This window comes from Phyllostomus hastatus, unplaced genomic scaffold (genome assembly GCF_019186645.2).
Source record: "Phyllostomus hastatus isolate PE091 unplaced genomic scaffold, TTU_PhHast_1.1 phas_contig_58, whole genome shotgun sequence".
NCBI classification, from domain to species: domain Eukaryota; kingdom Metazoa; phylum Chordata; class Mammalia; order Chiroptera; family Phyllostomidae; genus Phyllostomus; species Phyllostomus hastatus.
The window spans coordinates 45,070,809-45,084,223 of NW_025333916.1; the positions used below are offsets into that span (position 1 = coordinate 45,070,809).

The following is a 13,415-nucleotide window of genomic DNA, read 5'->3' on the forward strand; positions in this document are numbered from 1 at the left end:
TGATAAAGAACACATATCAACAATTAAATCATGATATGTGTTTTTCTTCAATTATCTTCTCAGCCCATTTTGAGTGTAAATTGCATTTATATGAAAGATCTTGCAATTTCCTGTGTTCTCTGTTGCATTTCACATCACGTGACAATCCTTTTGTAACCCAGTATCATTTACATAGTTGTGTTTTATACTCTTGTCTTCCATAAAACACTTCCTTTATGCTTTGAAGGGAAATAAAGAATTGTAGTCTTTTTTTCTACCCATGAATATTTGTCATAAAATTGTTAAATTTATGCTACTGTTTTCAATGCATTGGCCTTCTCTTCTACTTTCGAGCCAGGGATACATAAAAACCATTTTTAGCTTTACTTCCAACTTATAATGCAGTCAGTGTGAAGAGCTTTAGAGGTAATTAATTCCACATTTAGTGTCAATAATGTAAAGAACCCAACTGTGAAGACAGCGACTTGAACAGCTATGACCGCATCTGCCTGCACGCAGAAGACGGCGTGTCAGAACGGCATCCTGGCCGACCGCCATGGTCAGGAGGACTTTGCTCTAAGACACTTCCCCATTTTAAAACTGGTCAAATGGGCGAAATAGTTATGCACTGACTGGATAAGGTGCATTTATGAAAGAAAATGATTACAAGACTTTTCCTCATATTTCTCCTGAAAGTCACTTCCACTGAACTTGGTATGAAAAATCTATCTAGTCCCTTATTTAATTTGCCTTCATTGTTTTCCTTTTTTTTTTTTAAAGATTTTAATTATTTATTTTTAGAGAGGGAAGGGAGGGAGATAGAGAGAGAGAGAAACATCAATGTGTGGTTGCTGGGGGTCATGGCCTGCAACCCAGGCATGTACCCTGACTGGGAATCGAACCTGCGACACTTTGGTTCGTAGCCTGTGCTCAATCCACTGAGCTATGCCAGCAGGGTGCCTTCATTGTTTGTAAGTTAACATAACCTGTATTTTCTAAAAATTCAAATACTGTGAAAATTAAAGTTCCCATAGTATCTGAGAGCCTACTTTTTAAGAGAAACAAAGCATCTTTCTGAGACTCTGACAAACTGAACTAGGGTTATTATTTTTAAAGTTTCTTTATTTAGACACCAAATTGAATAGAAGATCCCCAAAAGAAAATATAGTATATCTCTTTGTACTTATTATCTTTTGGCAGTATCACATTTTATGAATAGATTTTTTAAATGTATAAAGTCTAAAATGATCCCTCTGGTCATTCATAAAAACATTTAACTTCTTTCCCCAGGTGCCCTAACCCCTCCCTTCTGACAGCTTTTCAAAAATTAATTAATTAAATTTATTGAGGTGACATCGGTTAATAACGGCTATGAGTTTTTATGTTAAAAAAGTTGAAGGTACTAAGCAAAGAAAAACCCCCATAAGCACAGATAACATTGTGGTGATTACAAAAGGGAAAAGGTGGTGGGGGGACATAGTAGAGGATAAAAGGGTGTACATGATGAAAGAAGGAGACTCGACTTTGGGTGGTGAACACACATTATAATATACAAATGATGTATTAGAGAATTGGACTCCCGAAACCTATAAACTATTTAACCAATGTCATTCCAATCAATTCAGTAAAATAAATAAACAAAACAAAACAAAATGAAATAAAATAATAAAATTAAAAAACCCTTTAAAAGATTGCAAGCCAGCCTTCTGCTGCACCTGGCATGCAGCCTCTTTGCAGAGCTAGATCAGCCATGACTTCCTTTTGGTACCTCTGGGGCTGCAGACTGGTTGTGGTGCAGATTCTTCTCAATCCTTTGGTGAAAACCCTGTGATAGAAGATGGTTGCAAATAAGCCCATGGGTCAGAATTCTTTGGCCTTCCACAGTCATCATGGTGGGCAGTGGCTGTATTGGCAGGTCTGCTCTGACTCTATAGTTCATCATGATGAGTTTGTGGAGGACTAGGAGCCTGCTAAAGGGCAGCTACCAGAAAAACATAGTCCTGGATGGGGAGGAAGTGCAGATCTGTATCTTGGCTACAATGTGGCAGGACTATGCTGCAGTTAGAGACAACTGCTTCAGGAGCGGGGAAAGTTTCCTCTGTGTGCTGTCTGCTCCTGAAGTGGAATCCTTTGTAGCCAGTGCTGACTTCAGGGAGCGAATTTTAAGAGTAAAAGCAGAGAAGTTTCCATTTCTGCTGGTTGGTAACACATCAGCTTTAGAGGACAAAAGACAGGTTTCTGCAGAAGAGACGAAAGCCAGAGTCAGTCAGTGGGATGTTAACTCTGAGGAAATCTGTGCTGAAGCATGTGCTGGTGTTGAGATGGTCTCTTTGATTTAGTGAGGAAAATTTGATACAGAAAGATGGACGACAGCCAAAAGATGGGGAAAAAAAAGCTAAAGTTTAGCCAAGAGACTCACACAAAGATGCCGCATTTATAATCAAATCCTAAGCTCCTTTCTTATGTCAACCATACTAATGAATGTAATTTATAAGCATTGACATTGAAGGCTCAATTGACTGGAATTACTTTAACATTTTGAAAATGGTTATGTATCAGTAAAAGTGTGAATTGCAACTGCATTGAAAGTCAGATTCACCTGAAAAAGAAATGATTGTGGCTTCACCAAGAAGCAAAGTTCAACTTATTTCATAATTGCTTATATTATCACAATCCTGAATGTAATGTATGAGCTTATGTTTTGAGGACAGCCTTTTTTAAACAGTTGAAGGGATCTGCTGGGGTGGGAAATGGCAGGAAAGGCGGTTTTATATCCTTTTAAAATATCTTGGTATTCTACTGTCTTGAAAATGATAACTGTGACCATCATAGTTAAACTGTACCACTTTTTAAAACCATTATTATGTAAAATGTAGAAGAGTTATTGGAATGATTGTTGCATACAGTCAAACTGAGAGTACTTCATCTGTGAACCTGCATTAATTGCCTAGTAGTTAACTTAGAAAAATGGGGTAAACTTGCATATGGAAATTTTTGAATATGCCTTAATTTAGACACTAAAAATATATAGGTACATCATTCTGGGTGTGTCCTTATTGCACCATGGTCCACTGCCCTATGTGTCCTGGTGAGATAATGCATACCTAGTAAGGAGTACAACCTTTGTATTGAAGATTCTTGGGAAATAACCACTTGCTAGTAGTCCGGCTCTTCAAAGGATGGTTCCAGAGCTCCTGGTTGCTTTTAATTAACTATACAGTAGTTTAAAATGAAGGGCCAACATATACTTGTAAGGTAACTTTAGATTTTGAAGATGCAACACCAGTTATGTTTTAGTGAACCTTCTTCTTCTCTAAGATGCTCATCCCTGGAAATTCATTTCTGCAAGTGCTAAGCACATGTTAAACTTCTGAACAGGCGCAGGAAAAACATTAATGATGCTAATGCATTTTGCACTAGAATACTTGGGAAAATATTCATGTTTGCTTTGCCACCTGTTAATTTCTAGTTTATTTGCAATTTTGAGCCATTTAAAGACAAATAAACTTCCTTTGGAAAAAAAGATTGAGGGTTATCAGTGGGGAGGGAGAGGAAGGCAATGGGAGGAAAGGCACAGGGAATAAGAAGCAGACTAGGTAGGCACAAAATAGTTAGGGGGAGGTTAAGAATAGCATAGGAAATAGAGAAGCGAGGGAACTTATATACATAATCTATGGACATGAGCTGTGTGGTGGAGGGAGTGCTGGAGAGTGAGGAGGGTGGTATAGGAAGGAGGGGAGAAAGGGGAGAAAAAAATTGGGACAACTGTAATAACATAATCAATGAAATATACTTAAAATGTTGCATGTCATTGCAGTAGTATTTATAATAGCCAAGGTATGAAAGCAACTCAAGTGCCTGTCAATAGAGGAGTGGACAAAAAATCTGTGACATATATACAAAATGGAATACCACTCACACACAAAAAAGTGAAATTTTAACCTTTGTGACAGCATGGATAGATTTATAGGGTACTAAGCTAAGTGAAATAAGGCAGACAGAAAGATGAATACCATATGACTTCACTTACATGTGGAATCTAATGAACAAAAAAACAAACCAAATAGAAACAGACTCATCAATACAGAGAACAGACTGACAGAAGGTGTGGGGAGTTGGGAATCTGGGTAAAAAAGGTGAAAGGATGAAACATAAAAATTGGTAGTTACAGAGTAGTCACAGAGATGTAGATTGCAGCATAGGGAATGTAGTCAATAATATCATGGTAACTATGTATGGGGCCTAGTGGGTACTTGAAGCAGTTGGTAGGGAAGGGAACCACTCTGTAAAGTATATGATTTTTTTAATCAATTTCCTGTGCATATGAAACTAACAGAACAATACAGTGAATGCAAACAGTAAGTGAAAAATAAGAAATAAATTTTTAAGAAGATTGTACTATCAAAATCAACTCTAGGTGCTATCATTCCTAGCAATAATTCTGAAATGCAACAGGAATGTCAGCTTTTACAATGTCTTTTTAAAAGCCTGGCAAAACAGTATATACATTTTAAAGGTTAAAATAGAGAATTGTGTTTTGTAGTCTAATTAAGCAGTCATTTCACAACCTTGCCCCTGAGGAACTAGTAAGTTGTTTACATTCCCCCAAACACTATAGACACCGGTGGTTTTGAGCTCAAGAGAGCAAGGATGGATCCCCAGAGGAACGGGGCTCTAGCAGAAGGAGGTGGGGTTATTAAGGCAGAAAGAGCAGTTTCCTCTACACCTTTCCTAATTCCACAAAATGTGTTTACTCTGTTCTCCACTGATGAACTTGTTACTTTCTTATGTTTCCCATTATGCCCAGTCATCTCTAGGTATTTATAGATTTTTGTTTGTTTTGCATTATTTTCTAAAAATACATTGCTAAGTCAAAGAGAATTATTATTTTAATTTTTTTATGTATGCTATCCAACTTCCTTCAGAAATTAAACATTTCTTCCTGTTTCAGAAGTGCATCCCCATCACATTATTTTTGCTAGATTTCAGTGGAAAATGATTTACTGAAGAAGTTCCAAAATGACCAAGATTAATTAAGGCAGAGCTTATTCTTCTCTCTCATGAGAGGTGAACAGACAGGCCAGGGTTGATGGGGTGGTCATGCTGCGCCCAGTATATGGCCTCTCCTCAAAGTTCAAAGCACAGTTTTATCTCCTCCAATATCCAGGCATCAGGAAAAAAGGAGAAAGGACAAAGAAAAAGCATAAAATTATTTTACACGGTCATGATCCATCATCTCTCTGCTTGCTTTAATTGTCCAGTATTAGTTCTATTGCTGCACCTAGCAGTAAGGGATGCAAAACATACTGAGTCCACCTGGTGACACCATACTGAGCTGAAACTTAAGGGGCATCATCTTAAACACTTTCCAGTTCAAATGTTTACTTTATTTCATATAGATGAAATAACTCTTAGTTTATAAAAAACACTTATCATCTATCTTCGGGTAATTGTTTTATAATTTGCCAAAAGGCTTTCTTTGCACATTCTTCACATAGTGAAAGTTTTTGTAACTAGTGGTTTAGTTATTTGAATAATGTATATATTAGTCTTTGAATATGTCTCAAAATTTGTGCTTAGAAATTCCTCATTGTCTCCAATATTCTGAAAATGTTTAATAACTTTTCTTTTGGAATTACTATGCTTTGAAATTTTTGCAGTTAAATGTTTGACTTATGGATGTAGTTTGGCATAGGTGAGGAGATAAGAATATATATTTTTCTTTAATGAACTATTCCATTTGACCTAACAAAGAACCTCCCTCTTCCTCTCTGTCAATATATTTACCTATATCTATCTGTACCTATCTTATCTATATGCATGTGTCTATTTGTGTGTGTTTCTCTTTATATACAAGCATACCTGCATCAACATCCATGTAGTCTTTCTATATATCTAATCTATATCTACATCTGTCCACTTCTGTGTGTCTCTATATACATACGCATGCATGTATATATATTTATGTACATGTAATTACATATGGGTCAATATATAAATGAACATGCATACCCACACACACATGCCTGGGTGCGCGTGCACATGTGTGCACATGCTCACATATGCATACATACATGTGGGTATGTACACACACATACATATGTGCATACATAGAAAGAACATAGAAACAGGGTAGTTTTTAAAGTTCATTGTTATAATCCAAACTTTTTTACATTGAACATATTTTATAATTAATTCTCTGGAATCCTAGCCATCTTCTACAGGAGAAAATTATCTGATGGAATAGTATTTGTATGCAATGTGAAGACATAGTTGACTTGAGGATGGCCGTAAGATTTTAACAAGTATAAACTTAAGCTTCCTTACATGGTCCATGGAATAACTAAACAATAAAAACATTTCAAGGAATAGATAACATAATACTTAAAATGCAAAGTTCCACAGTCAAAAAGTCACTTACGTTAAGAGATCTACCAAAGCTGTTTGCAAATGAAAAAAAAAAAACAAACAAGAGCAAAAGTTCACAAAAAAAGCCTATGTCATAGAGTCTTGTCTGGTCCTTTAAGCAGATAAATAAGGTCTTGTACAGAATGGTCAAACTTGGCCTGAAGTGCCCACTGGTAATAATTAATCAACACAAATCACCATTTAAAAATGTTTTTTATCCTGCTTTTCTTCCACATGAATTTTAGATTCATGAATCTAAAATTTTAGATTTATTAAATTTAAATTAACAAAGGTATAATTGGGATTCTGTGTTTTATTAAGTATAGATTTAACATGAGAAAAGGACATTGCCTTAATTTTAATGTTTCACTTCTTAAGAAAATATGTAAAACACCATTTATTCAAGGCTTCTTTTTACATCCTACAGTAGAACTGTTATTGCAAAGGAAGACCAATAATTTATGAAGTCAGGAATTTTAATATTGAAATAATGGAATTCCAGAAAGTGATAAATACACTGATTGACATTAGTTAACATGTTTCTACTGATCTAAAAATCAAATATTTTTCTACTGTATTTTTATGTTAACATTGTTTTAGTGGGCAGTGGACAATCAATCAATCAATCAAAAGCCATTAAAAGTACTTCTGTGGAACATATTAGGTTAGGCTCACCCATAAAACTCTCTCTATATACTATATTTCTGCTAGCATGATACACCTATTTCACTAAAAGTCAATGGATGGGCATAACGCTTCGATAGTTACAGCCCCCTCGTGTACTACTAACAAAGTATTTATAGAGATGATTCAGGGGAGAAGTCATTTTGAAGGCAGATTCACTGTACTGTTTTTTGGGAAAAAGGAGAGGCAGCAAATTGGGACAATTACTGATCTGGGTAGTACTCCACCTCAGGCCTCCCTCTTGGCTAACAAGCCCACTATCCACTGTGACACCCCGCAACCGTGTCCATACACCTGTCTAGAAAAGAGTGTCTTACACGGTGTTTGTGGATCTGGGTATGTGCAGTCATGCCTGCAGATATCAAATTATTGTCAGGCATTTTATATGGTTCAAGAACTCAAGGTAATAGAGCAAAAGACAAACTCTTAAACTTGACATTAGTAAGAGAAAAAATTGCTCCCAACTCTAAATCAAGAAACATGAATAAAACTCTGTTATAACTAATGCTTGAATAAGTCAATCATCATAGTGGTTACTTTAAGACACATAACACAGTTGTGTATATTATGTATTAAGGAGTTCAGGATTTAGTTTAAATGATGCTCAGAATAAAATGTATACCTTCAAATTTTAATATTATTTCTAAAACAAAAACAACAACATTTTAACAAAGAAAACTAAGCATTAAGATAAACATGTTAGAAACAAAACCACAAAACAAGCTAAATGGAAAATCAAATTAAAAATAAGATATCCAAACTGATTTAAAAATATAGAGCTAACCAAAACAAAATAAATCTTGATTTTTGAAAAAAATAATTACAAATCAGCAGAATTAAAACTCTTGTGGTATAAATTTTAAATTCTTTGAAATAATAATATGAAGGGAGCTGTAGTAATAGATATAAAAGAAAGTAAAATAATTATAAGAAAATACTTTTCTCAACCACATGGACAACAATTTGACCACCTCCACAAGTTGGCTAAATTTTGAGAAAAAAAAGGTAATTAATGGTAATACTAACAACTGTTACCCAGGATTGCTGCACAGAAAAAGGCAAGTGATATTCTGAAAAAGTGGTACCAGATTGAATTCTTTATTGTCTGCCATGGAGAGTTCCCACACCTTCAACAAAAGGAGGGTCATTTTTTTTTATTTGCAAAAGTGTGGTGCATGATCTAGCTTCATCCTTTTAACTCTAGAGGAGTTACAAAGTTGAAACAAATTAATTTCCATAGAGTAAACATAAAATCACATTGAAGGATAAGCAGGTAGGCAATAGCTGACAGCCAGATAACAGCCAAAATTGTAAGAAATCTTAAAACTCAGAAACCTGTGAAAATGATGTGATATCTGTACAATCTAAATCACAAAAAATCATAAATGTATATCTATATACTTACAATCAATTTTAGACTGCTGGTGTGTTGAACTCTTACTAGTTTTAATAATGCTATATAATAAATTGAAAGTGTAAATACGATGATTTTCAAAACCATTTCAGAACAGAGTAAATAAAACTATGATATAAGTATTTGTGCATGAATTCATCAGAAATTTGGGTAAAATGAAGGATATATATAGATTTCTGTAGTTCTTCTGTAGATGAGGGATTAGACACTGTTTACTTTTTAAAGAGCTAGATTGTAAGTAGTTTTGTCCTTATGGGCCCTATGGTCTGTTGCAACTACTTGATTTTGCATGGAGACATCCATAGCAAATTAATAGCAAAGAAACAAAAGAACATGGCTGTATCCTAATAAATGTTCACCTTCTAATAAAATTTTGTAAATGTTATTTGCAAAAGCAGACAGTGAGTTACATCAGGGTCCTATGCAGTTTTTGCAGTTGTGGTTCAGGTCACCTGTAGAAGAAAATGGCACTGTCAGAGAAAGAACTAGAATTCACAAAATCTACCACATTGGTAGATTACTATTCAAAGACATTGTTAGTTTCTTTGTACTTTAATTCTATGCATTTTAAGATTTATATTATAAGATGGAAAAACTTTCCATTCCATTTTTATTTCCTTTTTACAAATAAAGATCATTGACTTACCGGTTATAGAAATTTAGTCAGGGCCACAGAGCTGTGAATGATAGGTCTGTACATGAAATCAGACTGTCTGAGTCCACTCACTAGAGAGCGTTAATTATGCTAAATTATTAAAACCATTGTTCCCAATCCCAGCTTATCCATGCAGGATGGTTTCAAAATTGAAAAGGAAATGCTGACCTTCATTTAAAAATATTTATCATCATTTAAATCTAAATATTTATTAAAACAAAACCACTTGTCCTAAAATATTCACTGGATACAATTATTTGAGAAGAAAAAGTTCATTTTTCCAATAAAGATATAAAAAAAAATAATCTTTTTATGTGTGACAAACTCCTTTAGGATTTTAGCATTAAGAAAGATGAAATATTAGACTGCCATGGCATACTTTGGAGTTTACATAACTTTTCTCTTTCAAGAAATATATTCATGAATGTATATAAAATAATTGAACTTACTCATGATTATTTCAAAAGGAAGAAACAATATTCAACAAATAAGGATAAATGATCTTTGTATTCACTCCATAATGAAACTTTAGTCTGTGCCTATGGTACAAGGTTGATTGCTCTCGAGTTAGAATGCCCTTACAGTTCTAATAAGTTATTAAATTTTTATAAACTTTTAAAATATTAACTGCTATTGCTTACTTTGCTTTAGGCTAGCATAATTAATATCTACATTTTATTTCTACTTAAAATATATTTACTAAATATTATCTGATGATACTCATTCAGCCTGCATGTTTTAAAATCATGCTACATATAACTTAATTAAATAGCAGTTCAAGATGTCCATAGTTTTCTTATGGGAAAGGGCAAACTATACAATATGGTTTACAAGAAGTGCACGGTAAGTCAAGGAAGACAGCAGACTGCAGAGTGCTGTAGACCTGAAGACACCTGTGACATTGAAAATAAAATAACTTTATGTTTTAAACTCTTTTCTAACAACTCAACAAATTATTGAGTACTTTTGAAGTGGTTTTCCAGGTGTGCATGCAGGCTATACCGGTATACAGCTAGCAAAATAAAACCATCTCTTTACGATGCCATGTCATCTTCAGGCAGATCTCATTACTACAAAAGTTCCTTAATTGTCAGCTCTCTTTGTCTTCTAGAAAAATTTTAATTTGTTGACATGTTTATCAATATAAAATATTTATTACATGCTTTAAAATACTTTTTAATTGTCCCCTAAACCTTGCCTTTTTATCACTAATTTGCAAGTTCTTTAGCTTCACCTTGTGTACTATATAAATTTCCTTTAGAAAACTGTATTTTTAAAGTAAGCTTTTTAAAAAATGAATGACCACTGTTCATTTGACCACATCATTCTCAATACTGCTAGAGCAGACCAATTATTTTTCATCTCCCTCAAAAACTTACAAAAACTGATCACCTTTCTAACTTTTAAAGTTTTTCTCCCAAGACCTTTAAAATAAATTAACACTAATAGGCATGGGAAAGTAGAATATATATATTCAACTATAATTTCTCAATGTCCACAGTATCCCCAATTTCTGTTAATTTAAAAAAATGAAGCCCTGGCTGGCGTAGCTCAGTGGATTGAGCGCAGGCTGCGAACCAAAGTGTCGCAGGTTCGATTCCCAGCCAGGTTACATGCCTGGGTTGCAGGCTATAACCCCCAGCAACCGCATTGAGTAGGAGCTGATGTTTCTCTCTCTCTCTCTCTCTCTCTCTCTATCTCCCTCCCTCCCCCTCTAAAAAATAAATAAATAAAATCTTTTAAAAAAATGAATTCTGGTGCCTATCTCACATAAGACCTATTGAAAATAATGTTGCTAATTACTTATTTGACAGGTTAAAGCTCACCGGGATTTCTTTACAGCAAACGGCCCTGAAGCACAGGTTATTATGGCATGCGTGAGGAACAGCATTGATTCTTGTGTGATCGATGTGGCCATTCAGCTAGTTAAAGGAAATAAGTGAAAGTTGCTGTCATAGTGGACCATAGATTTTGTTTTAAAATTGTTATCACTTTTCTAGAACAAAACAACAAAGTCTGTATATATATATGTCCAAATCTAAGTAGAAATTCTCATCAGGGAACCTTTCTGGCTATGATGGAATAACAGAAACTAGATTTACAAGTTCAACCGTAACCAACTATCAGTGGAAAACTACACACATATTTCAAGTGTTTTCAGAATTTAAATAACAAGAATCAGAGGATAATGATTCCTGGGGAGAAAGAAACACGTGGATGGACTCCAGCACAGCGCAGTTCACAGCCCAGGTGGTTTTCAGAATGCAGTGAACACAAAGAAAGGCTCTCTGTCCAAACCAGGCAGTATTGCTGAGCTAAGAAACTAGTGTTTGGAGATCAGTGAGGTCAAAGCAGTTAGAAATGATGGTGAGATTACTTGTAAAAATGAATGCTGCAGATAAAGTGAAAAGGGAGAAAGGCAAGAAAAATGTGTAAGAAATGAACACACTGATTATATCTCTAAAACAAACCCCAACCTTGAAACATACGAAAACTTTCTTTTTGATTTGCAGAATGCCAGGTATTTAAGAAGTGAAAATAGATGCAGTTTTTCTAAATGGAGTTTCCTTCAAAGCAATAAGTGTTCATCTTCAATAAATCTATAAAGTTTAGCAGTGAAAACTCATGAGAACTTTCACTAAATTAAACTGGCCATTCTGTATTTTTCTTCAGCTTATTGATATGCTTTAGTGCATTTCCATTATTAAATAACCTGGCTTTTAAATTTTATTTTCAAAACCTATTTTTGTGTATACTTGAGGGTTGCCAGTTTTATAACTATATAAGGCACTCTCCTACTCATAGACATAGCAAGGCCATAATTATAGTAATAAGTTCTTCTTTTTCACGTGTCTAACATAAACTGAGAGCCTGCTATGCACCAGAGGGATGCTGTCTTTTCATAAGAAACTCTTTTTCAGAAGTGAAATATATGGCACATTTTTTTAGGAAGCACTGTTAGGGCAGCATCTATCTACACAGGGCAATGCTACTTTACTTTTGAAATTTTAAAACAAAAAAAATAGAACAAAATAATCATATAAGACTTTCTGGCATCCATTTCTTCCCAGAAACATCCATTTGAGCAATTATCCAATATGAAAATACCTTCACAAGATCTAAGGATTCCAGGTGAGGGATGACAGTACCTGAGTGAAGCACAGTAATAAGAGAGGATTCATTGAGGAAGGTAGGAAAGGTAGGTTCGCATTGTTCCTGCAACTCTGACCAGGCCCGAGTAGCTCAGTGCCAAGACATCCCCTCCACAGGAGAAGGAGAGTGCAGGGAGCACCCACCTGCATAAAGAATGATGCCCTGTAAGATAAAGATGATTACAAATAGTAAAGCTTTCTCAGGGACTACAGCCAAGAATTAAAATATCTCAGTTGCTACAATTACATTGAAATTATCAGGGATTGCCAAAGTCTCTTATATTCTACCTGAAGCAATCCTAACTGTTTTCTAGAGAAAGATAACATGATCCCAGGCTAAATTTTTCTTCATTTTAAAAAATGGAATCATTATCAGTCAAAATAACTAGGAATAAGAAATACAATATAACAGAAGAGGAAAACAAAAGAAAGAGTAAAGGTTAAAACTGATCTCAAATTGAATTGTGTTAATGAAGTTACCAGAGACTTTTAAAAAACTACTTATGTGCTCAAAAAAATAAAATAAGATTAAGAATACCCTCAGATAAAATAACAAAATAAAATTCTAGAATTTAAAAACATAATGTCAAATTTTAAATATAGTAAATATATTTACTAACTGGCTAATTTCTATTGAAGAGTGATGTAATGAACTGGTATTTAGGTCAGTTTAATATCCAAAATGGCCAACAGTCTCTTCAGCTACTTAACTCCGCTGTAATGAGTGAGGTCATGACAGCATCTGTCATTGGCTGACAGAGTACCAAGTGCAGCTGGGAGAGAAAATAGGTCCTGGCAGAAGACATGAGCTGTCTGGATCAGAAACAACCGAGTTTGTTACTCAGTGCACAGCTGGCAGCATGGCATTCATGTTTGCATCCTGTTAACTTGCTCCCCAGTCCCCTTAGGAATTTTTCCCCACAGAGTAGCCTGGGGAGATTTTGCACAAACAATAGATGTGTATCAAAACTGATGAACCCCAACTTGTAGGAGGACAGCTAGTAAACCCACTGATCTTCTACCCTGAAGAGATGCGGTTTTTTTTTTGTTTTGTTTTGTTTTCTGGTTATCCTAGTGGGAAAATAAATCTCTCCTGTGGCCTGGAGGGAGACCCTATCTCTGG

The 13,415-nt window shown here is 34.8% G+C and overlaps 1 pseudogene; it reads left to right on the plus strand.

Moving 5' to 3' along the window:
- The first annotated feature begins 1,816 nt into the window (after window positions 1-1,816).
- On the plus strand, window positions 1,817-2,480 carry LOC123824565 (annotated as a pseudogene).
- The last annotated feature ends 10,935 nt before the right edge of the window (window positions 2,481-13,415 follow it).